Below are 27916 nucleotides of genomic sequence, written 5' to 3'. Positions count from 1 at the left end.
GCTGGATTCTGTCAAGATCTTATATATCCAAATGAATAGTTTTGATCTGAACAAGATTATTGGCTTGCTGCAATGCTTTCCATGTCTGGAGAAGTTGTATATAAAGGTGATAATTTCACGCACATTGGAAGCCCGCATATAGTGTACTAGAATTAACCGTTCAGCTATTGCTCTTTCGACACTCTTCTTTTAGACCTTAACTGTTTTCAATCTTCATGTCTATTTAGGCAACAGGACGGGGTAAGAAAGTTATAACCAATCGGTGGATTCGTAAGCATCCGGATTTTCTCACTTCTCATGAGATTCGATTGAAGACAATAACGCTAGAACGATATGTAGCCAACCGTGCAAACACAAGATTTGTCACATTCTTCCTGCTGAATGCGAGGTTACTATTGTCCATCAGCCTTAAGTTTATCAGTAGCATGGTTTGGACGGATGGGTATGTCGAAGAGCAAAAAAAGGAGTTTCAGGTGGGCAAAAGAGCTTCTGAACGTGCCTGCCTTCTATTTACAACATATTGTGGTCATAATCCAGTAAATTTTACGACCCAGGATGTTCATTCTATGGACCTGACCGATCCATTTGACTGTGATTGCCGAAAACAGTGCTGGAGTTAGATGTTGTTGCCCTTTTCAATCTGTTTTTTTGTAAACCACATGAACAATTAACCCTCGTGCTTTTGTACAGTTTGTAAGCTGGAGTTAGATGTTCCTGCCCTTTTCAACTCGGCTGTGACTGTCATATTTTCTTTGAAACAAGGCAAATGGCTTGCCATTCGTTTAATTTAGAGTGAAATATTGTAACAAATCCCAACCAAGGGAAATAACATCACTCTCGCTGGCTGCTTGAGCTCACTGTGCATTATAGAAGCCAAGTGATTAGCCCCCACCAGCACCCACAAACTTATTTCGAACTAGCACATCAAATGGGATGTAAATTTTCATAGGAAAGGCTGCATGACCGTGACAGATTTGGATTCTGACATTTGGGACCCGCGAGGAAATAGCCTATCCAAGGTGGTGTCGACTTACTAGCCAGTCAACAAACGATTCTGCCTACCAGCCGTTGGATTGACATCCAACATCTGTCGTGTATCTTCTATCTCTTGTCTTCTTCTTCCTCCAGCCGCCCAAACCAAACCACCCCGTCGGCTCCGCCTGCTCCCGCCTCCCATGGCTGGCTGCGCCTCCGCCGCCCTACCGTACGTACCCTCCAACGTTGGCCAGTCCCTCCCTCTATTCCTCCACACGTCATGTTATCCTCCGGCGACGTCAGCCCCAACACGCACCCGCGCCCGAACCAGTCAACCCTCGTACTCCCCTCCGCCTGCGACTGGACCGGCGCATCTTCAACGGCTCCTGTTCGTTCCGTCTGAGGCCTCGCCGTCGTCCTCCGCCTTGCGGCCTTGGTTCGCTCGCCGTGTGCGGTGCGCCGCCCTCTTGCTTTGTCAACGTCGTCAACAACCGAAAGGAACAAGGAGATGACTGTACGTGGAGAGGATGAGAGTAGGGACCCACCAGCGTCATCGCAGTACGCAAGCAAGTGCCTCTATAGTACAAGCCCAAAAATATGGTTCCTCCTAACGGTTGGACATCTGGGGCTCACGCCATTGTCAACGTAGTCAATAAACGAGAGAATTACACTACGAGCGGCTAACACCAGGGACCCAGCAAGTCGCGCACTTTTTTTGAGGAATAAGCAGTTGTTATTTATACTAGTTTTAGCGATGGATCAGGGTAACAACGGGGCCGTGCGGGGGCTGTGGCCTGTCTAGCCAAGGTTTTATTTATGTTTACCACATCATGAGCCCAGTTGTGTTTTTTTCTTACTGAAAATGGCTAGCCCAGTTCTAATTTTTTAAAGAAATACCCAAACAAGGCCTACTTGCTTTATCGGCCCTGCTGGGCTGCAAATCTTTCAAGACGAGGAGAGTTTCATTCGGTTTACCCAGAAATGGGCTGTACATTTTTAAAACACATCAAACCGGGAATTAGTTTCAAATTTTTTTCATTACAAGATCTTAAATTCCATTGATTTTTATGCGTGGATAATTATTTGGATTTTATATTTATATAAATTATTTTTCAAAATAGTTTGAATGTGAATCAATATTTCTAGATTAAAAACAGTTGACCGCACCGAAATATGCAAAATTTCGTATACTTTTTAACCGTGGCCACAATATGGGGTGTAACGCTAACAAAAAGAAGATGGGCTCCAAAAAAATTCTTAAGAATTAGCAAATGGGATGTACATTATTAGAAATAATGGCAGATGGGATGTATGCTATTTTCCACAGATTTGAGGCAGACTTGTGCACCTACTACAGTTTGACGCGTATGCTTTCATAAAAAAAAGGTTGACGCACACGCAATGCCCTGTCAACTTAGTCAACACACAAGAGCAGTGACTGTTGGATGTCCATCCAATGGCTGTCGTGCTTCTTCAATCTCTGCTCTTCATGCTCCAGCCGTTCAAACAAGCGCCGGCGGGACTACCTGCTCCCTCCTCCCGCGGCCGGCTATGCTGCCGCGCAGGCCTCACCGCCCCACCGTACTCCCATCGCTGGCCTAGCCATCCCTCTACTCACCCACACATGCTGTTATTCTCCGGCGACGGCAGACGAACCAGTAAACCCTCGTACTCGTCCGCATGGGAAACAACTGCCGAGTATTCCCTGGCTCCGTGTCGTTCCCTTCCTAGGCCTCGCCGTCGTCCACCGCCCTGGTGCTCTCGGCGTGGCCTGGTCAACGTGGTCAATGAACGACATCCATCGGAAGTGGACTGTACGTGGAGAGGCTGACAGCTGGGTCCACGGCCGCACACAAGGAAATGCCTCCTTCTTAAGCGCAAAATAATGATTCCTCCAGCTGACAGCTAGGACCCACAGGAAGGGCCTCTGTATTTCATGAAAAAAACGTTCCCCCCGCTGACAGGTCGGACCCACCAGCTATATCTTCGCACGCAAGGAAGTGCCTCCTTATTACGCCCAAAAAATGAATACCCCCTGCTAGCTGGGACCCACCATATTGTTGGGCTAACTTGTGGGCCTACTAAGTTGACGGGGACGGAGGGCTTTGTCAACTTAGTCAATACTCCAGTGACCGTATGATGTCCATCCAACGGCCATAGTGCTTCTTCAACCTCTGGTCTTCTTACTCCAGCCGCCCAAAGCAGCGCCGGTCGTGCCGCCTGCTCCTGCCTCCCGTGGCCGGCTGTGCTCCCGTGGAGGCCTCACCGCCCCCATACTACTCCCACCACTGCCCAGGCCATCCCTCCACTCACCCACACCCCCTTTTATTCTGTGGCGACGGCAGCCTCACACCGCAGCCGAACCAGTGAACGCTCGTACTCCTCTCCGCGTGGGCATCCACTGCCGCGTCTTGCTCAGCTCCGCGTCGTCCCCTTCCTAGGCCTCGCCGTCGTCCACCGCCGTGGTGCTCTCGGCGCGGCGTGGTCAATGTGGTCAACGACCGACTTCCATCGGAAGAGTACTGTATGTGGAGAGGCTGACAGCTGGGTCCACGGCAGCCGCAAGGAAGTGCCTCCTTATTACGCGGAAAATAATTATTCCTCCACCTGACAGCGGGGACCCACGGACGGGCCACCAGTATTTTGCGAAAAAATCTTTCCCCCTGACTGCTGGGACCCACCGGACGGGCCACCGTATTTCGTGAAAAAAACGTTCCCCCCGCTGTCAGCTCGAACCCACCGGAAGTGCCTCCTAATTACGCACAAAAAAATGAATACTCCCCCGGCTAGCTGGGACCCACCTTGGTGGGAGGCTGACTTGTGGGCCTACTAAGTTGAGGGGGACGAAGGGCTTTGTCAACTTAGTCAATATGAACGATTCTAGCTCCAGTGACCGTATGATGTCCATCCAACGGCCGTAGTGCTTCTTCAACCTCTGGTCTTCTTGCTCCAGCCGCCCAAAGCAGCGCCGGTCGTGCCACATGCTCCTGCCTCCCGTGGCCGGCTGTGCTGCCGCAGAGGCCTCATCGCCCCTACTATTCCCACCGCTGGCCAGGCCCTGCGGCGACGGTAGCCTCACACCGCAGCCGAACCAGTGAACCCTCGTACTCCTCTCCGCGCGGGCTTCCACTGCCGCGTCTTCCCCGGCTCCGCGTCGTCCCCTTCCTAGGCCTGGCCGTCGTCCACCGCCGTGGTGCTCTCCGCGCGGCGTGGTCAACGTGGTCAAGGAACGACTTCCATCGGAAGAGTACTGTACGTGGAGAGGCTGACAGCTGGGTCCACGGCCACAGCCCAGTTTTTTTGTGATTTGCCAAGTAAGTAGCTTTGTCAGGCCTGTTGAGCTGCAAATCTTTCAAGACGAGGAGAGCTTTCATTCGGCTGGCCGAGAAAATGGCCCATCTGTAATGAGAAATGGGCTGTATATTTTTAAAACACATCAAACCGACAATTAGTTTCAAATATCTTTTTTTTTCATTTCAAGATTTTAAATTACATTAATTTTTATGCGTGGAGAATTTGTTGGATTTTATATTGATATACATTTATTTTTAAAATCAGTTTGAATGTGAGTCGAAATTTCAGGATTAAAAACAGTTCGGACCGCACCGAAATATGCAAAATTTCGTATAATTTTTTAACCGTGGCCACAATATGGGCTGTAATGCTAACAAAAAGAATATGGGCTCCAAAAAAACCTTAAGAATTAGCAAATGGGATGTAAATTATTAGAAATAATGGCAGATGGGCTGTATGCTGTTTTCCACAGATTTGCGGCTTTCCTAAAAAAAAGGTTGACGCACAAGCACTGACTGTTGGATGTCCATCCAACGGCCGTCGTGCTTCTTCAATCTCTGCTCTTCCTGCTCCAGCCGCTCAAACAAACGCCGGCGGGACTGCCTGCTCCCTCCTCCCCGCGGCCGGCTGTGCTGCCGCGCAGGCCTCACCGCCCCACCGTACTCCCATCGCTGGCCTAGCCATCCCTCTACTCACCCACACCTGCTGTTATTCTCCGGCGACGGCAGACGAACCAGTAAACCCTCGTACAGTCGTACTCCCCTCCGCGTGGGAAACAACTGCCGAGTCTTCCCTGCCTCCGTGTCGTCCCCTTCCTAGGCCTCGCCGTCGTCCACCGCCGTGGTGCTCTCGGTGTGGCGTGGTCAATGTGGTCAACGACCGACTTCCATCGAAAGAGTACTGTGCGTGGAGACGCTGACAGCTGGGTCCACGGCCGCAACAAGGAAGTGCCTCCTTATTACGCGCAAAATAATTATTCCTCCACCTGACAGCGGGGACCCACCGGACGGGCCACCGTATTTCGCGAAAAAAAGTTTCCCCCCTGATTGCTGGGACCCACCAGCTACACCTTCGCACGCAAGGAAGTGCGTCCGGGCAAAAAAACAAAATGATTCGCCCCCCTGACTGCTGGGACCCACCAGCTACATCTTCGCATGCAAGGAAGTGCCTGACAGTCGGGACCTACCTGGTCGAAGCGTACGTAGCGTTGTCATTCTGGTCGCGAACGTGTACGTACATATATACTGGTGGATGTAGAGGCGCGCACATGTCGTAGTAGAGGCGCGCACGTAGCATGTACACGTACGTACAGCGGCCAGGGTGCAAGAAATAAAATACGGCCACGTATGTGTACATATAGGCGGGGTCTCGAACGCCTACTCACGCATATGTACGGCAAGGGCTCGTTGACATGGCTGAGTCGGAACGGAGAAACAGGGTCGTCGTCGTGTTCATGGGGAGGCAACGGAATGCCTCGTGTTCATGGGGAGGCAACGGAATGCGTCGTGTTCATCGGGAGGCAACGAAACGTGTGGGAGCCAACCGGCTGGGTCGGAACGGAATGCGTGGTCGTGTTCATCGGGAGGGCTTGGACGGAACATGCGATGGAAACGAGGCCTGGCATACCGCAGAACGGAGGAAACGGCCTTGTGTTCGACCGGCCACGTTCGAACCGGGATCCTGTTCATCGGGAGGGGTCTGGCATACCGCAAAACGGACGAAACGGACCTCCTACGGTCGAAACGGGGGTCCTGTTGATCGGGAGGGGTGTGGCGTACCGCAAAACGGACGAAACGGACCTCCTATGGTCGAAACGGGGGTCCTGTTGATCGGGAGGGGTGTGGCGTACCGCAAAACGGACGAAATGGACCTCCTACGTTCGAAACGGGGGTCCTGTTCATCGGGAGGGGTGTGGCGTACCGCAAAACGGGACTCCACGGGATACTGTTCATCTCCACCGTCGACCTCCTCCAGCCTCCACGGGCTACCGTCGACCTCCTCCAGCCTCCACGGGCTCCTCTTCATCCAGCCTCCACCGCGCGCTACTCCACCGGCTACTGTTCAACCACCCTCCACGGGCACCCCTCCACCGTCTACTGTTCATTCAGCCCTCCACACCACTGGGTCCTGTTCAACCACCCCTCCACGGGCACCCCTCCACCGTCTACTGTTCATCCAGTCCTCCCCACCACGGGGTCATGTTCATCCAGAGGCAACGCCACCGCTCACTGTTCATCCAACCCCCCCCCCCCCCCCCCGCAACGCTCACTGTTCATCCCAGAGGCAGCATCGATCGGCTTCAGTTAGCAGCAGTAGCGAAGGAATCGCTCGATCGGGTTCAGTTACAGCCATCGATCGATCGCTCGGGTTCAGTAACGCGTAGCCTGCAGTGCAATCGGTCGGGTTCAGTTAGAGCCCAACGCCTCGCTCGGTTCAGTTAGAGCCAACGCCTCGCACACACGCGCGTACGTGTACGAGAGAAACGCGCATCGCTCGGCCCCCGACCTCCCACCATAACCGGGAACTCCCCGAAATTTTCCTCGCCCTCACATCTACCACGGTTTTTTCCGTCATGGATGGCCCAAAGAATGTCATGCAGCTGCGTCTCCGGCCCGCCCAGGACGAAAAGCCCATTTTCTGTCATGATTTTTTGTCATAGAAGTAGGAGCCCACCACATCTATGATAATGCCGGGTTTTGTCACAATTATCGTCATAGAAGTGTCATATGTATGACAGGAAAAAAATTCGTTCGGCCCAAAATGTCACGGATGTGTCTTTTTTTTGTAGTGCCAGTACTCGCCTAAGTTTGAAAAAATCCTACCGAGTGGTGAGCAACCCTCTCACTCGGGGGCTTAGCTGCAGTCCTGTACTCGCCTAAGTTTGAAAATCCTACCGAGTGGTGAGCAATCCTCTCACTCGGGGGCTTAGCTGCAGTCCAGTACTCGCCTAATGAAAGTGCAACTATCCCTGGGTGGTTTTGGTAATTCCTAACAACATATAGCTCATTGAGCTAATGCTATTTCAAGATAAATATTTCAGGAAAACTCAATGATTAGCATGGCATGGATTAGAAAGTGGACCCCTCAAAATGCTAAGGACAAAAGATTGGCTCAAGCTCAAAGCATAAGACTCTACATTTTCATTTTGGTGATCCAACATCACAGTGAGTCCATAGGAAAAGCCAATACTATCAAGAGGGGGTGAGGTGTTGCTTAATGAGTTTCTTGCTCAAAGTGCTTAGTGATATGCTCCAAAACCCTCAACTACTTTTTCACATCCACATATGTCCCAAACCAAAAGTCAAACTCGGCCCCACCGAAACTTTCTATCCGGTGCCACCGAGTTCAGTTGACATAGCCACTACCAGAAACCCTAGTCTTTTCAGTCTCACCGATAGGGATCTCGGTCACACCGAGATGGGATTGTAATCACTCTGTTTCCCTTCGTAACGTTTCGGTCAAACAGAGATGAGCGATCGGTCCCACCGAGATTGCAATATAAAATCTCTATTTCCCTTTCGTAATGTTTTGGTCCAACCGAAATGAGTTAATCAGTCCCACCGAGTTTGCCTGACCAACTCTCTGTTAGACTATTACCAAAATCGGTCTCACCGAGTTTGTGTAATCGGTCTCGCCGAGATTACGTTATGCTCTAACCCTAAAGAAATTGGTCCCACCGAGTTGACATGTCGGTCCCACCGAAAACGTTCACATTTTGAACTAAATCGGTCCGACCGAGTTTCATGATTCGGTCCCACCGAGTTTGGTGATTTGTGTGTAACAGTTAGATTTTGTGTGGAGGCTATAAATACCCCTCCACCCACTCTTCATTCGTGGAGAGAGCCATCAGAACATGCCTACACTTCCAACATACATTTTCTGAGAGAGAACCACCTACACTTGTGTTGAGGTCAAGATATTCCATTCCAACCACATAAATCTTGATCTCTAGCCTTCCCCAAGTTGCTTTCCACTCAAATCTTCTTTCCACCAAATTCAAATCCTGTGAGAGAGAGTTGAGTGTTGGGGATACTATCATTTGAAGCACAAGAGCAAGGAGTTCATCATCAACACACCATTTGTTACCTCTTGGAGAGTGGTGTCTCCTAGATTGGCTGGGTGTCACTTGGGAGCCTCCGTCAAGATTGTGGAGTTGAACCAAGGAGTTTGTAAGGGCAAGGAGATCGCCTACTTCGTGAAGATCTACCCGAGTGAGGCAAGTCCTTCGTGGGCGACGGCCATGGTGGGATAGATAAGGTTGCTTCTTCGTGGACCCTTCGTGGGTGGAGCCCTCCATGGACTCGCGCAACCGTTACCCTTCGTGGGTTGAAGTCTCCATCAACGTGGATGTACGATAGCACCACCTATCGGAACCACGGATAAAAAATCTCCGTGTCAACATTGCGTTTGCTCCCTCAAACTCCTCACTTTACCTTCATATGCAATTGTTTTACATTCCGCTGCTATACTCTTAGAATTGCATCTGTAGGTCGATTGCTTGACTTGTGCAAAGTTGCTAAAATCTGCCAAGAACTAAAATTGGGAAAAGGCTAGATTTTTATTTGGTCAAGTAGTCTAATCACCCCCCCCTCTAGACATACTTTCGATCCTACAAGTGGTATCAGAGCTTTGGTCTTCATTTGCTTTGATTTCCCTAGCTTTTGGTGGTCATAGCCTTGGTTTCACAACCTAGGAGAGTATGGCGTCTAGCGAGGGAAATTACCACCGTAGAGGTCCTTACTTTGATGGTACAAATTTTGCTAGTTGGAAGCATAAGATGAAAATGCATATTCTTGGACATAACCCCGCCATTTAGACTATTGTGTGTATTGGCTTGCAAGGTGAATTCTTTGATGGGAGAGAACCGAACCGTGAAGCTACCGCGGAAGAGTTGAAGATGCTGCAATACAATGCTCAAGCTTGTGATATTCTCTTGAACAGATTGTGCCCCGAAGAATTCAACAAAATCAGCCGTCTTGAGAATGCAAAGGAAATTTGGGATACTTTGATTGATATGCACGAGGGTACCGACTCCGTCAAGGAATCCAAATTGGATGTGCTCCAAAGTCAGTTTGACAAGTTCAAAATGAAGGATGGTGAAGGCGTCGCTGAAATGTACTCTAGGCTTGCTCTCATCACAAATGAGATTGCCGGCTTAGGAAGTGAAGAGATGACCGATAGATTCATCATCAAGAAGATCCTAAGAGCCTTCGATGGAAAATATGATACCGTGTGCACATTGATCCAAATGATGCCCAATTACAAAGATCTCAAGCCAACGGAAGTTATTGGAAGAATTGTTGCTCATGAGATGTCACTCAAGGATAAGGAAGAGCTTCACAACAAGTCAAGTGGTGCTTACAAAGCCTCGTGTGATGCTCCCACATCATCAAGTGAGAAGCAAACCTTCAATGAAGAATTGAGTCTAATGGTGAAGAACTTCAACAAGTTCTATAAGAGTAGAAGCAAGGAAAGAAGTTGCAAGTCAAGGTCCTACAATGACAAAAGATCTTCTAGTCGTGAGCGTAATTGCTACAATTGTGGAAGACCCGGACACTACTCCAATGAGTGTATGTCTCCCTACAAAAGAAGAGAAGATTCTCCCAAAAGAAGGAGTAGAAGAGAAGAATCACCATCAAGAGAAAGAAGGAGTAGAGACGATCGTTATGAACGAAGACCCTCTCGGAGAAGCAAGGATTCGGAAAGGAAGGACAAGTCATCAAGGAGCTACACAAAAAGAAGACATCAAGCTCATGTTGGTGAATGGGTATCCGGTTCCAACTCTGACCATCACTCCGACTCCGAATATACTCAAGATGAAGGTGTTGCCGGACTAGCACTTGTGACAACCAACTCCTACGACATATTTGACTCACCAAATGAAGGAATTGGTAGATGCTTCATGGCTAAAGGTCCAAAGGTAACACACCCCGAGTATGTTGATTTCAATAGTGATGAAGATGATTTGCTAGGAGATGATGATTTACTTGTTGACAACTCTAGTTATGAAAACTATGATGAGCTTGCTATTAATCATGATAATCAAGATAAAACGAATGATGATGATAAGAAGGAGATTGAGCGTCTAAGTAAAGAACTAAACACTCTTAAGTTAGCTCATGAAACTACCTTGGAAAATCATCGAGAACTTTTAAACACTCATGATAAGCTACGCTTTGAAAAGCTCAACCTTGAGCAAGAACATGAGTTTTTAAAGGCAATCAATGATGGTCTTCTCAAGAAAAGTTCTTCTTACATTGCCAAGCGTTTACTCTTGTCTACTTACATGCCACAAGTTAAATCTAGCAACAAGAACAAGAAAGATTCTTCATCTAGTAGTAACAACAATCATGCTAAATCCAATGATGTTGCTTCTAGTAGTTCTCTTGATTCCACTAATGACTCTCTTAGCCAAGTTACACTTGAGCAAGAAAATAGCTTATTGAAGGGAATTATAGAGAAAGGTGTTTAAAAGAGCCTTGCCGGAAATAAGAAATTTGAGGAAATTGTACGCAAGCAAGGAAGACACCGACAGAATCAAGGTGTTGGTTTTGAACGAAAGTTCAATGCCAATGGAGTTGAGTGGGAAGAAGATCAATACCCCAAGACAAAGTTTGTTCCTCAACAAGAGAAGTATGATCCTACTTCTTTGTAACATCCCAAATTTTCAATTTGGAATGTTATACATTAGATCATCATGCATATGATATTTTATTGCATTTCGATTTGCAATCCTAGAAATTTCACGCAACTCAAGGACCCACGAAGAGAGTTGGGGATTTCGTTATTTTCATATTTGGGTTTTCTCAAATTTTGAAAATAGGATCATTTGTTTTAATTATTTTTCTCTCCGAAAATATTTCATATCAAAATATACAAGAGGGGATAAAATGAATTCTCCACAAATAATGAAATATTGGAGGAAAAATATTAAAAAACAAATATTTGATTTTATTTGGATTTTATTCGAATTAGGAAAAATACGCGTTTTTGAAAATTGCATTTTAGTCCCAAATAAATGTTCATCTTGTCCGGCTTATTTTTAGAGGACGGGGAAATTTTATTTCGGGATTTTTGGAGACCGTTTAGTATTTCTTTTCTTACTTTTTCTGCATGTCTGAATTAATTTTTTTTTAAAGTCAACCGCCTTACGGGCCGTGTCCGACCCGGACACCTCAGCCCGGCCGGCCTTTAACGCCGCGGCCCGAGCCCCGCCTCAGCCCAAGTCGCCGCCGCCCCGAAACCCTAGCCGCCATCGCCGCCCGCGCCGCCGCCGCCCCGCCGCCCGACCCGCCACCCGCCGGAGCCCCGCCGCCTCTCGCCCGACGCCGCCACCCGCCGGAGCCGCTCGCCGCCGCCGCCGTCATGTGAACCAAGATAGCCGCCGGTTTTTCTTGAAAAACCGTTCGGTTTTATTTTGAAATCGAGATGCGTTTTTTTATATTAGATCGGTTTATTTTTTTCCGGTTTAGTTAAATAGCGAACGCCCGTTCGTTCGTTCGTTTTAACGAACGGTTTTCATTTTTTTACAGACAGCGAACGTTCGATCGTTAGCCTGTTCGTCAGTTTTTCTTTTTCTCGGATTTTCCGCGATTATTCCCGATCGCGATTTCCGATCTATTTTTCGTTTTAGTATAACTTTTCGCTCGTTTATCGGAATCAGGCGATTCAAGCACCTAGAGTTTCGTCTCGAAATTCTCTTTCCGTTTAACCAACTCAAACATGTTTTTGCTACTTTAATTTGACTTAGATCCAGATTAGTAAACAAAGCTTGTTTCTTTCGCCGCTTGACCTTCGTTGCTTCGTTTGAATTGATTCTTTTTGCAAACCGGAGTTCTATAGTTGAACTTTCTGGTTAGATCTCTTATTTTGAGCTTATGTATGTATTGTTTGTTTGCGATAGAGTACCCGGAGTGCGAAGCGTGCTACTACGAGTCTCTAGGTTTCACGGATCATCAGCAAGGCAAGGAACACTTTGATCATACTTTTCATCACCAAGTTTTATTGCATTAGATCAATCCTCAAACAGTTGCATGATTAGGATCTGATTAATATGTGGGTTTTGGGAAGTAGATGAGGTAGTACCTATTGTCCTGTTTACTATCAAACCTTTGGGAGTTACTTCTACGATTGCTTATATTGCTATGGTATGCTCGTAGACGTGGATTGGGTTTGAGTGAATTCTTCATGACAGATGTGAGATTATTAATTTATGGTTCAACTTAAGGTGGCTACTTTAATTTACATCTGGGTGGATTGAGGCACCTGGAGAAACCAGTGTTGCCTGTATTTTTGGATATCCCGGAGTACCCGTGTGATCATCCTATGGACCGCCACCCAGACTCAAAGGGATCATGAGATTATTCATGCTAGAAACTTCCGTGTGCAGCCACAAGCTATTATGGGCTCTAGCATAGTTGAGTAGGTTACATGACCTCTTGAAGAGGTGGGCTAGCAGATGTAGGGGAAAGTAGGTGTAACTGTCCACCCGGAGTAAAGAGTAGTGTTTCTGAAAGACTGTGTCTCAGTCATCCGTTTCTCAAACACCATGTAGTGCGAGAAATCAAGCGGAGGCGATCAAGTCTTGTGGGGAAAAGTGCACAAACCTCTGCAGAGTGTACAAACTAATCATGATTAGCCGTGTCCCCGGTTATGGACATCTTGAGTATCTAGTTCTTGGATTATCATGTGAATCTCATCAGCATGTTACTTAATTTAATTTGATTGGGTTAATCACGTTCTTAATTGGGGTTGAGTTGGAGGTACCTTCTCAATGTTTAACAACCACCATGATAGTTAAATAAAATTTATTCCTTTGTGGTAGGGAAAAATTGGCTTTTCGCAAAACTGTAACCATAGAGCTTTCCACCAGCCAAATATGCATGTAGTGATAGCATTATTCTGTTCATTACTCTCTATGTGTTACTTTGCCAGCATATTCCATGTGCTCACCCATTTTCGGGCTGCAACGTATCATGTTGCAGACTTTTCAGACGACGAGTAAGGAGCCTTAGGTCGTGGTCTTATACTCAGTGATGCCGTTGGAGTTGATGGACTCACTTTATCTTCCAAGCCTTCCGCTGTTATCGTATTTTAGATGGCCTTAAGCTATATTTATTGTATTGAGTTCTCTTGAACTATTCGATGTAATAAGTGTGTGATTGCTACTCTGTTATAAATCCTTTAAAGTACTGTGTGTGTCAGCATTACCGATCCAGGGATGACACTGATGCACAGAGACTAGACTGTTTGAGGTCTGGTCTCTACATTCTTTCAAAGGAACACAAGCTCAAGATGATCTTCCACCACAAGACCACAAGCAAAAAGGCAAGGACAAGCTTCAAGAGGAGATTGATGCATTTGAAGAAGCACGCAAGGCCTTGGTCAAGTGGATTCCCAAGACTACATCAAGTTCTACTTCATCAAGTACGACTACAACTCCAAGGATTCCCATCAAGATGGTGTGGATCCCGAAGAAGAAGAACTAGAGAGTTCTTGAGGATGACTCCGCCAACGTACTTCACTCTCATCATTTTGGCAAGGACAAGTGCAAACAACTTTCATATCTTGCACTAGTTCAAGGAGTCACAAACCCTCTTGTTGGTAAGACAAGGGACAAGGTAACCTAATGCTTTCGTGGACATCATCTTGTGTACACATCACTCTATGTCTATGGATATCCATGTTTGTTCCTTGTGGGACTAACCCGTGTAGGTATTGAAAGTGCAACTCACTCCAATGGATTACTCTGAATGATCTACATCAACATTGAGCATCCACATATTCAACACCTACATGAAGTCATCATCGACAAAACCCAAGGTTAGTTCATCCCTCTTAGGGGGGATATCACATCTAGGGGGATCTTTACTCTAATCAATTGAGCTAAAGCAACTCTAATGATGTGAGCACAACAATGCTTTATGTAAAAGTGGCAACCCCACTTGTGCTTAAACGATGAGTATGACCTATGATCAAATGTTCGCATTTGACTCCTAAGTCAATATACTCATATATAGATGACCTAGTCATCGCCAAATTGCTTGATAGATGCTAGAGTGTTTGTGCATGCTTTGTCACATATTTCTTTTGTCGGTTTATTGTGTGATCATGTTGGATGCATATTTTACTCATTCAAGGACATCCATTTGTTGCTTTGATTGTTTGGCCTTTTCTCTTTTGCCAAATGGATGGACAAGAATGCCTAAGAACTCCCTCTAGCTATCTATGCTTTTCTCGTCTCAAACTCTATTCATGCTACATCACAAAGTTTGATCAAGTCAGATTTGAACCACTCTGTGCGAGGAGCACTCGGAGTCCCTAATTCGTCATAGACTTAAACTTCCAAAACCTCTTTGTGCATTTCGGTCTGACCGATTCATCCTTTTCGGTCCTACCGAGATCACTAAGTTGATCAAGGTTTTCAATCTCGGTGCAACCGATTAGAACCTTTCGGCCACACCGAGTTGCAGTAACTGTCTGCAGTTTTGCATCTCGATCCACCGAGTTGTTCCACTCGGTCACACCGACGGTGTGAGGTTATATATACCGACGGGTCAAATTTTGGAAATTTTTCTGAAACCCTTCACCCGCGTGTAACCTGCTCTGCCTCTTCGGGTCTCTAGATCGTCTTCTCGTCGCCACGACCTCCCGCCGCTAGTCTCCGCCGTCGTCAACGGCAATCTGCTCCGCCATTGCCGCCGTAGTGAACACTCGCCGCTCTAGGGTAAGTGTTCGATCCCTTGTGCTATCTTTTTCACTCCAATTCCTAGCACAAGGACAATGCCATGTTTCTTGCCACGATTGAGATTGATCCATCCAGCTAAAACTTCCTTAGGTCTAGATTGATTCGAAAATTTTAGGGTTAGCTCTCCGCAGAACTCATCTCGGACCGACCGAACTGTAGAAATCGGTCTCACCGATTCGGCCTTGGCCATTGCACATGCGCTCTTCGGTCTGACCGAAACGTGCAAATCGGTGTGACCAAGTTTAAGATTCTGTGAAACCCTAGCAATCTCGGTGCCACCGAACTATGACTTGGCCCTACCGAGTTCACTAGTTTAGGTTCCAAGTGTTGCTTCGGTATCACCGAGTTTGTCAATTCGGTAGCTCCGAGATCACTTCTGTAGAGAACTAAAACTAAGCTTTTTGACTCAATTGTTTTGCAAAACCTCTGTACTTTGTGATGCTCATCTTCTCTACCTCATCTATAATCGATTCACAGGGTTTGCTGACAGTTTGCCTGCAAGATGTCTGACCAAAGTGACAGCCAGAACAAGTTTGAACAGCAGGTGCAGATGAGTGAGGGTTCTGATCCCTCTAGCAGCTATGATGAGGGCAGCAGGAGCACACCTAGTAACTTGCCAAAGGCAGCTAGCAGAACAAGGAAGAAGAAAAATTCTGATTCAGAAGATGAAGATTATGTGGCTGTAGAGGATGGAGCCACTTCTTGGAAAAAGGTGCTGAAAAAGGAGTATGGCACAGCTGCTGCAAGTAAGCCAGGAATGAAAACAAAGGCTCCAGCAAGAAGAGTTCCAATGTCAAAGCCAAGGAAAGTTGCCACAGATGAAACCATGAAGTTCACCATTGAATCTGAAGAAGAAGCAGCTGGTGAGGATAAGAAGAAGAAAAGGGCAAGAACCACTACTACCAAAGTTCTTGGCAAGCCTTCAATGAGGAGAGATTCTGAAGAAGAAGAAGAAGAAGAAGAAGAAGAGCAGGAGGATGCTGCACCAGCACCCAAAGCTCAGAAGGTCATGGGAGATGCAATCAGAACAGGGGCTGCTCCATCTAGGCCCAAAGCTGCTCCCAAGGCTGCTGCTCCAGCTCAGAAGTCTGCTCCAAAGAGAAGCACTAGAAACATTCCAGCTGCAGATTAGAACAAGGCCCCAGTGCCTCAAGTTGAAGAAGAAGATGATGAAGCCCAAGTGCTAAGGAAGCTCAAGCCCAAGATCCCTGACCACAATGATGCACATCCTGTTGCAGAAAACATGAAAATCAGGAAGGATGCATGACTAAGGTTATGGAGACAGTCTGATCCATATGCTGTCAGGAGAAGGACTGCTGTTGACTACATGTTTCACACCAAGGAACATCAAGACTTTTATGAGACAATTTTGCTTGACAAGAAGCCCATTGTGTGTGACATGAGATGGGTTGACTAGGAGTACATCAAGGAGAATGAAGATCACTATCCAGGTGTATATGACAGCTTCAAAGCATGTGGAGTTGATACATTTGTTGCCCAGAAGCTCACCAAGTGGAATGATGAGCTGATCATGCAGTTTTACTCCACTGCCCACTTCTATCCAGATGGAAGGATAGTTTGGATGTCTGAAGGTACAAGGTACCAATCCACTGTTGAAGAATGGGCTCAGTTGATCAATGCCCCGGAAGAAAATGAGGATAACTTGGATGTTTATGCTGAGAAGAAGAAAGACCACAACACTATGGCACACATGTACAGAGAGATCCCAGATGATGCTTTGGAGAATCACAAGTTTGGATCTGTCCACTTCTTGTTATCTGGTTTGCCTACCATAAATTGGATCCTAAGGCACACTTTGCTACCCAAGTCAGGTGATCACAAGATGATCAGAGGACATGCTATCAACTTGCTACATTTGTTTGATGTGCCTCAAAAGTTCAAAGTCATGAGTCTGATTGTGGAAACAATCAAAAGGACAGCAGCTGATCAGAAGAGAAGTTGTGGGTATGCCCCACACATTCAGGAGGTCATCAACTCAAAGATGGGCACAGGCACATATCTCTTGGATAAGGAGCATCTACCCTTATATCCTGAGTTTGAAGACAACACTGTAGTCATGACTGAGAATGAACCAACATCAGCTCAAGCACATGAGAAGAGAGAGAAGGCAAGGGCAGAGAAAGCTGCAAAGATGCCAACTGCTGAAGAGGCATCTCAAGTCTTCCTGAAGAGCAAGCAAGATCAGTTAGCATATCTGATCCAATCCACCTTGAGGATTGAGAAGGGCTTGGCCACCCTAACTCAAAACCAGGAGAGGTTGGAGAGGATTATAGAGACCAAATTCTATGATCTTGATCTGAAGGTAACTGAGATTCAAACTGAAGTTGAGCAGCTTCAGGAGGAAGAAGAGGAGAAGAAGGGCAAGTCTACTACACATGCTTTTGCTAGAGTGCCCAGAGGACAAAGATATGCTGCAGTGCCCGTGACAGATACTCGAGCTACAGCATCAGCACCAGCAGCTACAGAACCAGTGCCACCTCCAGCAGCCACTCCACCAGCTCCAGCTACATCATCTAAAGCCTTCGTCCTTGGAGTTCTCTCAACACCACCTCCCGAAGATCAAGCCTGAGAGACGTTTAGCACTATGCATTTTTGAACTTTTTGGTAACTTGTTGCCAAAGGGGGAGAAAAATGTATAGATCATAGGCTTCGAGAGAGAGTGTTGCTTTTTTATCTCTCTTGCTATTTTGGTTGAACTTCTTGATTGTGTGCTTGTGTGAGATACTTTATGTCCTTGTGAGATACTTGTTTGATCATGTGTTTGATCATATGCTACCCTTAATGCTTGTTGGATGATATTATCTCTTATATTCTTATATGATCATTCACTTGCTTGGTGATGAGTACATGCTTTTAATTTCTATCATTTTGAGCGCTCCACCAAGATGTATGTGACATGGAAGAGTAACCCATGATCCTAACCGATTGTGCATTTGCATTCAAAAGCAAATTTTAAATAATGCACAAATTTAGGGGGGAGCTCTTGCTTATCACATACTTCTCAAAGCGACGATGTTTTTCAATCTTATTATTCTTTGTCGAAGCTTTGATCTATATGTTGTCATCAAATACCAAAAAGGGGGAGACTGAAAGTGCAACTATCCTTGGGTGGTTTTGGTAATTCCTAACAACATATAGCTCATTGAGCTAATGCTATTTCAAGATAAATATTTCAGGAAAGCTCAATGATTAGCATGGCATGGATTAGAAAGTGGACCCCTCAAAATGCTAAGGACAAAAGATTGGCTCAAGCTCAAAGCATAAGACTCTACATTTTCATTTTAGTGATCCAACATCACAGTGAGTCCATAGGAAAAGCCAATACTATCAAGAGGGGGTGAGGTGTTGCTTAATGAGTTTCTTGCTCAAAGTGCTTAGTGATATGCTCCAAAACCCTCAACTACTTTTTCACATCCACATATGTCCCAAACCAAAAGTCAAACTCGGCCCCACCGAAACTTTCTATCCGGTGCCACCGAGTTCAGTTGACATAGCAACTGCCAGAAACCCTAGTCTTTTCGGTCTCACTGATAGGGATCTCGGTCTCATCGAGATGGGATTGTAATCACTCTGTTTCCCTTCGTAATGTTTTGGTCAAACCGAGATGAGAAATCGGTCCCATCGAGTTTGCAATGTAAACTCTCTGTTTCCCTTTCGTAACGTTTTGGTCCAACCGAAATGAGCGAATCGGTCCCACCGAGTTTGCCTGACCAACTCTCTGTTAGACTATTACCAAAATCGGTCTCACCGAGTTTGTGTAATCGGTCTCACCGAGATTACGTTATGCTCTAACCCTAACGAAATCGGTCCCACCGAGTTGACATGTCGGTCCCACCGAAATTCCTAACGTTCACATTTTGAACTAAATCGGTCCAACCGAGTTTCATGATTAGGTCCCACCGAGTTTGGTGATTTGTGTGTAACGGTTAGATTTTGTGTGGAGGCTATAAATACCCCTCCACCCACTCTTCATTCGTGGAGAGAGCCATCAGAACATGCCTACACTTCCAACATACATTTTCTGAGAGAGAACCACCTACACTTGTGTTGAGGTCAAGATATTCCATTCCAACCACATAAATCTTGATCTCTAGCCTTCCCCAAGTTGCTTTCCACTCAAATCTTATTTCCACCAAATTCAAATCCTGTGAGAGAGAGTTGAGTGTTGGGGAGACTATCATTTGAAGCACAAGAGCAAGGAGTTCATCATCAACACACCATTTGTTACCAATTGGAGAGTGGTGTCTCCTAGATTGGCTAGGTGTCACTTGGGAGCCTCCATCAACATTGTGGAGTTGAACCAAGGAGTTTGTAAGGGCAAGGAGATCGCCAACTTCGTGAAGATCTACCCGAGTGAGGCAAGTCCTTCGTGGGCGACGGCCATGGTGGGATAGACAAGGTTGCTTCTTCGTGGACCCTTCGTGGGTGGAGCCCTCTATGGACTCGCGCAACCGTTACCCTTCGTGGGTTGAAGTCTCCATCAACGTGGATGTACGATAGCACCACCTATCGGAACCACGGATAAAAAATCTCCATGTCAACATTGCGTTTGCTCCCTCAAACTCCTCCCTTTACCTTCATATGCAATTGTTTTACATTCCGCTACTATACTCTTAGAATTGCATGTGTAGGTTGATTGCTTGACTTGTGCAAAGTTGCTAAAATTTGCCAAGAACTAAAATTGGGAAAAGGCTAGATTTTTATTTGGTCAAGTAGTCTAATCACCCCCTTCTAGACATACTTTTGATCCTGCACCTAAGTTTGAAAATCCTACTGAGTGGTGAGCAATCCTCTCACTCGGGGGCTTAGCTGCAGTCTAGTACTCGCCTAAGTTTGAAAAAATCCTACCGAGTGGTGAGCAACCCTCTCACTCGGGGGCTTAGCTGCAGTCCAGTACTCTCCTAAGTTTGAAAATCCTACCGAGTGGTGAGCAATCCTCTCACTCGGGGGCTTAGCTGCAGTCCAGTACTCGCCTAAGTTTGAAAATCCTACCGAGTGGTGAGCAATCCTCTCACTCAGGGGCTTAGCTGCAGTCCAGTACTCGCCTAAGTTTAGAAAATCCTACCGAGTGGTGAGCAATCCTCTCACTCGGGGGCTTAGCTGCAGTCCAGTAGTCACCTAAGTTTGATAATCCTTCCGAGTGGTGAGCAATCCTCTCACTCGGGGGCTTAGCTGCAGTCCAGTACTCGGCTAAGTTTGAAAATCCTACCGAGTGGTAAGCAATCCTCTCACTCGGGGGCTTAGCTGTAGTCTAGTACTCGCCTAAGTTTGAAAATCCTACCGAGTGGTGAGCAATCCTCTCACTCGGGGGCTTAGCTGCAGTCCAGTACTCGCCTAAGTTTGAAAATCCTACCGAGTGGTGAGCAATCCTCTCACTCGGAGGCTTGGCTGCAGTCCAGTACTTGCCTAAGTATAAAACACGTTTCGAGTGAGAACCGATCTTCTCGCTCGAGGACATAGCCAGACGCTCCGTCCCAATTCACAAGGACGACGAGGTGCAGGTCGACTGCTACCTTCTCCTCAGATCTGCGCCATAGGGACAATGTACGCTCCGTCCCGATCCGCCAGGACGACAAGGTGCAGGTCGACTGCTACCTTCTCCTCAAAGCTGCGCCATAAGTACAATGTGCGCTCCATCCCGATCCTCAAGAACGACGAGGTGCCGGTCGACTGTTACCTCTTCCTCAGAGCTGCATCACAAGTACAAGGACTATTCCGAGTGAAGAACAAGTTCCACTCGAAGACAAACACAGCATACTCAAGGATAAACCAAGTTCATATAAATCCTAAGGTTCCAGACCACAGATTAAAGTACTCGGGCTTCAGGCCCGAAGGAGTTCAGCGATTAAAAAATCACTTGGCATTCCGAGGCAAATTTAAGGTGGGGCATAAAGTTTGTTCACTCCGCAGGAGGTGGGCTAGCAGGCTCGACGAACTCATCCAGGTCGATTCCGTCGGCAATTCTGGTGGCAGCAGCAATGAAGGTCTCCATGAAGGATTGGAAGTCATGCCTTTTGGTATTGGCAACCTTGATTGCTGCTAGCTTCTCTTCTCGTGCTTCCTTGCAGTGGACACGAACCAGAGATAGTGCCGCATCAGCACCGCATCGAGCAGAAGACTTCTTCCATTCCTGCACTCGACCAGGAATCTCATTGAGTCGAGCCATCAGAGACTCGAGGTCATTTTGGAGCGTCGCCCTTGGCCAGAGTGCTGTGTCGATTCGCGACACCGCGACTTTCAGTCGAGCAAGGTAGTCGACAACACCAGTGACACGGGATTCCAATCGGAGAAAATTCATGGCAGCTTCGCCCATAATGGGAGAGAGGATGGGGTCCAAGTTTGTCTCAATCTGCCCAGTTTCTTCCTCGAAGTTCTAGCAGAATTCTGCACACACAATACAACGATGAGTCAATGGTTATGAACCGAGTCGATAGTAACAAGTCAGTCGGACGAAGGAAAGCACCTTCAAGCATGACAAATAGCTTCTTGGCAAGACCTCCCAGATAGTTCTCCAAGTCATTTCTCTTGCGGGCGATGTCTTCCACCTTGTCAGTCAGGGCCCTCTTGTCCTTCTTCAGACGAGTCGCCTCCTTGTTGGCTTCATCCATGGCAACCTTCAGCTTGGTGTTCTCTTCCTCCAGTTTGCTGACTGAAGCCAACTTTTGGTCGGTGAGTGCAGTTTTCTTGTCAGCTGCTTTCTGCGCAGTTGCAAGGTCCAGATCCTTCTTCGCAAGGGCTTTGTTCATTGTTTCTGAAAGAAACAACGCTTGGTTCAAAAAAAAAACAAATAACACCTGGTTCAGAAACAAATTAGTCGACAAGTTTTTCGTACCAGTGGCTTCATCCTTGGCCTTCTGCAAGATTGTCTTGGCCAGCTCCAGATCGAGATTGAGTTGAATCTACTTCTGCTCCAGGTCAGCAAAACGGGCTCCAAGTTCACAGGATTTCTGTAATCAAAAGACGGTCAGTCGACGGATGGAAAGTCTAGTTACTTAGAACAATAGAGTGATAAATTCAACAAGTTCTAAGACTACTGCCGAATCAAACATCCAACAGTAGTCTCGGGGACTACACCCAGTGGGTGCACTTAGCGTGCCCCCACTGGTCCAGTTTCCACTCGACATGGTCCGTCCAGGCCGAGTGTAAAAAAACAAGAAGAAGGTTGTTCTCAGACCATCGTCGACTGCCTGCAGTCGACCACGGTCTCGGGAACTACACCCAGTGGGTGCACTTAGCATGCCCCCATTGGTTCAGGTTCCACTCGACATGGTCCGTCAAGGCCGAGTGAGAAAATTCCGATTCTCAGACCACAGTCCACTGCCCGCAGTCTACTATGGTCTCGGGGACTACACCTAGTGGGTGCACTCAACGTGCCCCCACTAGATCAAAGACTCAATCGACACAACGTAGTCGACTCAAGATACTAATTTACTCAGCGGCAACTCAACACACCCAGCGGGTGTACAAATGCAAAACACAGACTGATGGAAAGATTCCTCAAGGAAAGTTTTCAGGTAGCATATCCTAACAGAACAAGCGACAAGCTAAAGGGTTAGTCAGTGATCAACCAACCTGGACGTTACTCTGGAGAGCTGAGCTGGCGTCGTAAGCAGCTTGGCTGACTTCCCGGACCACCTTCATCTGCTCCATCATGATTCCCGCTTGGCGTATAGCCTCCTTGGCAGCACCCACTTGGTCCTCTGGGTTGCGATGTGCAGTAAAGAGTGAAGATGGATCGGCTGGAGTCTGCGCAGTCGATGCTGAGGGTTGGACACTCGACAACGGTGCGGCGAAAGTCATAGAAGTCCGATTGGCGTCGCCGGCCTCCTGGATTACCGGTTCTGTCACCGGCGTCGACTGAGGCGCCTTGTCGGTTGACGTTTTCCTGTTTCTTCTTCCCATGGGCCTCAGCGGCACATCCTCGTCGTCGTCTGGAAGATCAATGACATTGGGAGGAGCTGCGAAAAGGATCAATTGCCAGAATTCAGTCGACCAACAAAACGGTCGAGAAAGTAAAGACAAGATTATGAGAGTCGTACCCGGATTAGAGGTGGCTGCATCTTCCATTTCCTCGTCTTCATTCCTGTAAGCAGAAGTCCCAGAGGTAGCAGCACTGCAAATCTCAAGATTCAGTCGGTCATGTCTGCTGAAATGAGTCGACCAAAGTTCAAATTCATGCCAAACCTAGAAATCAAGTCCAACTATTACCCGGAAGCAATGGGAATAGCCACTTTGATCTTGAGCAAAGCCTTCCGCGGTTTTGATGGTGTAGCTTATTGTTGCTTCGGGGCCTTCTCAGTCAGAGCTGGAGAAGACGTCCGAGGACGCTTTGAGGTCTGCCCAGTCTGCGCAGTCGCTTTGCCACGGACACTCGCTGGGTCGTGGACTTGTTTGGATCGCCTTTCGGTACGAGGGGGCGAGTCGACTTCTTCGCCATCGTCAGAGTCGTCGCTTCGTCATCTTCTCCCCCATCAGAGTACCACTCGCCGCTCTCACCTCCGCTCGCCTCCCCTTCCGGATCCTGCTCCTGCTCTCCGTAGGGCATCGAGTACATCTCAGTGAGGGCCTGAAGGACAACAAGTGGAACAAAAGTTAGTAGGTTGGCAACAAGCAATTACATGATAGATCAAGAAAAACACTCGGAAATTTAGAGTTGGACCTTGTCTGGTTCATACGAGTTGTCGAGTGGAGGGATCCTCCTGGACCCTCTGGGGTTATCCTTGTTACCAGTGATACCCCTCAGCCACTGTTCCACCGTGTCCTCGTCGACTTCCTCTGGGTGGATCCGAGTGGTATCATCGATACCCGAATACATCCACATCGGATGGTCACGAGCTTGAGGCAGCTGAATGCGTCGTCTGAGGAAGACCTCCAGCAGATCCATGCCAGTCACGCCATCACGAACGAGCTGGACCACTCGCTCGACCAGCACCTTCACCTCCTCTTTTTCCGCCTGAGTCACTTTCAAGGCAGAGGGTTTCTCGACTCGAGCCATGGAAAAGGGGGGAAGCCCAGTCGACTGGCCTGGAGTCGGCTGGTCTTTGCAGTAGAACCAGGTCGACTGCCACCCTCTGACTGACTCGGGAAGAATCATGGCTGGGAAAGTACTCTTACCTCTCATTTGGATCCCAAGACCCCCACACATTTGGATCACATGCGTCCTCTCGTCACTCGGATTGGCCTTTTTGACTGACTGCGAACGATAGGTGAAAATGTGTTTGAAGAGACCCTAGTGTGGTCGACAACCCAAAAAATTCTCGCACATGGACACGAATGCAGCGAGATACACGATCGTGTTGGGGGAAAAGTGATGAAGTTGTGCTCCAAAGAAGTTCAAAAAGCCTCGTAAGAAAGGATGGGGAGGCAAAGAAAAACCGCGGTCAACATGAGTGGCGAGGAGGACACACTCACCCTCCGAGAGCCGCCCCGATCCATGGGGAATCAGTCCCCCCTCGACCAGATCATTGATGTCGTCTTGCCGGATCGTCGGCCGAATCCAATCGCCCTGGATCCAGCCGCGCGGCAAGCCGGATCTCGACGAAGATCCGCCCCGGCTGGTCTTCTTCCCCTTCGCCTTAGCCGTCGCCTTCTTCGCGCGCTCCAAGGCCGCAGTCTTCTCTTTCCCATTGCAGCAGACGGAGCTCGAGCAGGGTGGCGGCACCGAGAGCAGAAGTGGATGCGGTGGAGAAAAGGGGGAGAAAGGGGGAGAATGAGGCGCACTGTGCAGAAAACCCCAGCCACGATGCCTTATGTAAGGTCTTCTCTCGAGTGGCTGACTTATGGGTCCAAGCAATCCCGTCAAATCCTGCAGCAGTCGCGTGCGTTGTACGTGGCGAAAAAGGTGGCTCGGGGATCGAGGCGCTCCTGCCTAATCTTCTCCGATTACTGCGGCCTCCTCCGCCCCGCGCGCTTCCCGAAAATTTGAATCCCACAAGATCCGCGAGCAGCAGAGCAACCTGTCAGACTGAAGATTTTTTCCATATCAACACTCGAAGCTTTTCAATAAAAGTTCACTCGACAAACTAAGAATGGATCAAGGCGACTGAAAAAGAAGTTGAAGTCACCGTGTTGTTCATTGATCCCAACAAAATGTTTCCGAAGCGCGAAAATTGAGTCGGAAGTATTTTCAACTCCTTCCCCACTCGGACCCTGAACCATTCGGGGGCTAATGATGAAGCTATGTACCTAGGTTAGGGTCATAGGCCTGACCTAGACACCCTCCCCTAGGACATCACCCTAAAGTCAGAAGCATTCGAGGGATAGCATCATCCACTCGACCAGAAGCATTCCACTCGGAAGATTTAATGTCACTCGACCGTAGCAGAAGTCACTCGGCGGACAGAAGATCTAAAGCCACTCTGCACGGCAATGGTCGGACACTTACTTTGTAGATTTAATGGACATTTATGTCGCTTTATTGTAGGCGTTACCAGAAACGCCCCATCTTTATGTACCTTAAACCCTGTGTAACTGAGGGCGGGAGGGGCCTGGCGAACTTTATATAAGCCACCCCCCTCCTCAGGCACAAGGGTTCGCACCCCCTGTAACTCCACACGCGTATAATCGAGTCGATCGCCTCTGGCACCAAGACGTAGGGCTATTACTTCCACCGTGAAGGGCCTGAACTCGTAAATCCTGCGTGTACAACTTCACCATAGCTGGGTTCTTGCCTCCTCATACCTACCCCCCATTCTACTGTCAGTCTTAGAACCACGACACCTCCCACGACCTTCGCCTCCCTCGCGTGGTCGCGCCCTTTTTCTCTCGCACTCCCCATAGCAGACCCCTCCCCACTTCCTCGAAGCTTCTCGTCCTCTCCATCCCTCCCTCTCGCACCGCCCGTGAAGGCGCCTCGCCGTATCCGCGCTCCATCTAACCCTGCCATCCAAACACCTCTTTGGTTTGAGTTAGTTCAGGGTTAGAATCTAACCCTAACCTCTAACAGAGTTAGAGTATCCAAACAGGGCCTATAAATGAGCAAAAATATTTGCCTACTCCGCATGCATGATACTCACTCTGGTCCTTTTTACTTCCGTCAACCGTTTGCAAAGTGTTTGACCAAATTTATAATAAAAATATCAATATCTACAATACTGATTATAATGAGTATAAGAACTACGTTTTATAATGAGTATAAAAATATTGATTTGACATTGTGAATGTTGATACATTTTTCTATAAGTTTTGTCAAAGTAGAGGTACATTGACTTCAGACAAAACTTAAATGCACAATGCAGACTAGTTCCTCCGTACAGGTGCGTGCCATGTCCTATCTTGTCATCACAACAAGGTTAGCTATTACTAGAGTACTACTACCTCCCTTCTAGTTTAAAGGGCTCGATTCAAAAATTTCACCTACTCTTAGCAAGATAGAGGTGGTGGAATAGTTTTTGTAGTCTGCAAAAGTACTCAACTAATGCTGTCATTCTTCACACAAAAATGTGTTTACCAATGCATGCATGAACACTAGTTACTCTAACCCGCCTCTCTTCTTTAATTCTTTGCCACATCAGCATGTTTGCTATTCCCGTGTGCATGATACCAGCTAAGATACCACCATTATGGCCAGCCTTAATCATCGCATGCAATAATTTAGTGCACCTTGAAATATGAACATGTGTCGGGCGTGTATGTTTTTAATGACTTGAGACTATACCTAGCCCGGCATGCAAGATGACTTATTATGCACCGTTCCCCATACCTGCAGGAAGCCCGTTCGTCTCCAAATCTTTTCCTCTACATGTGTGGAAACAATATGCCTGCCAGACTCTCCTTCTCCCTCCGGCGGTCCCATCACTCCACCCCGTGTGGAAAAAATCTGCATGCATGACTCTCCTCCCCCCGCGCCCGTCCAATCCATTATGACCAGCAATATTTCCACCCCTTCCCTCCCCCGTAATTTACTCAACAAATATGCCCACGTAGCTGTTACGTTAATCACGCAACATATCTTCCGGGACGCTGCTTCAGTTACTTAACTGCGGGTGCATTGGGTCACTGGCATATGGGCCCAACAGGGGTCTGGCCCACATGTCAGTGACGGAACTGGACCTGCAGTTAAGTCAGTGCAGCTCAGTCCATATCTTACGTAGGTGTGCCATTGCTCGCTATAAATACTGCGCCTCCCACGGCATTCGAAAGAACGCTCACGTTCATCGCAATCTCCTCCCCCTCCCTCTCACGTCGACCACCATGACATCGCCCCTCCCAAGCCCTAGGCGCCCCTCGGTGCACCACCTGGACAGTCACGCGTCGTTGTTCCGTTCCTCGCCACCACTAGTCGAGGAGGACGCGTCGGTGTTCCACTCCTCGCCGCGACGCGTTGAGGTGGACGCGTCGGCGTTCCCAATCTCGCCAGCACGCGCGTCGAAGGACGCGTCGGCTCCCCGCTACGAGGAGAATGCCGCGCCGCCAGCCGAGCCCCCCCAGCCTTGAGGAGCTTTGGAAAGAAATGGATGTCGCCATGTGGGAGGCTTTGCCACCGGCAGAGCACGCCAAAATAGAGGCAGAGAAGAAGGCCGAGGAAGAGAAGCGCGCCGCGGGGCAAGCTACCTGGCAGGTCTATGTCGTGTCCGAGAGAGTCGGGTAATTGGCTCTTTGGCAGAAGGCTCGTGCAAGGGCCGTGAGGGTGGCGGAGGACGCCCGTGCCAAAGCCCTGAGTGCAGTCGGGCCCAAGCGCCTCATCTACGCTTGGCGGTACGTGGACCGGGTGCATGCTTCGAGCGAGGAGGAGTACCTGTTGGCGCCGGATCACCACACCGGTGAGATCGCGCTCGCCCGCCGGCAAGCCGCCAATCAGCACCTCGTGAGTTTCGAGGCTGAGGAAGAGGCGTTGTGTCGGCGCGCTGGGAAACGGCCGCGCACCCGGGCACTCGTGGC

This window comes from Aegilops tauschii, chromosome 1 (genome assembly GCF_002575655.3).
Source record: "Aegilops tauschii subsp. strangulata cultivar AL8/78 chromosome 1, Aet v6.0, whole genome shotgun sequence".
Lineage (NCBI taxonomy): Eukaryota > Viridiplantae > Streptophyta > Magnoliopsida > Poales > Poaceae > Aegilops > Aegilops tauschii.
The sequence above is the reverse complement of the archived record's forward strand: the minus strand, read 5'-3'. Positions refer to the sequence as shown.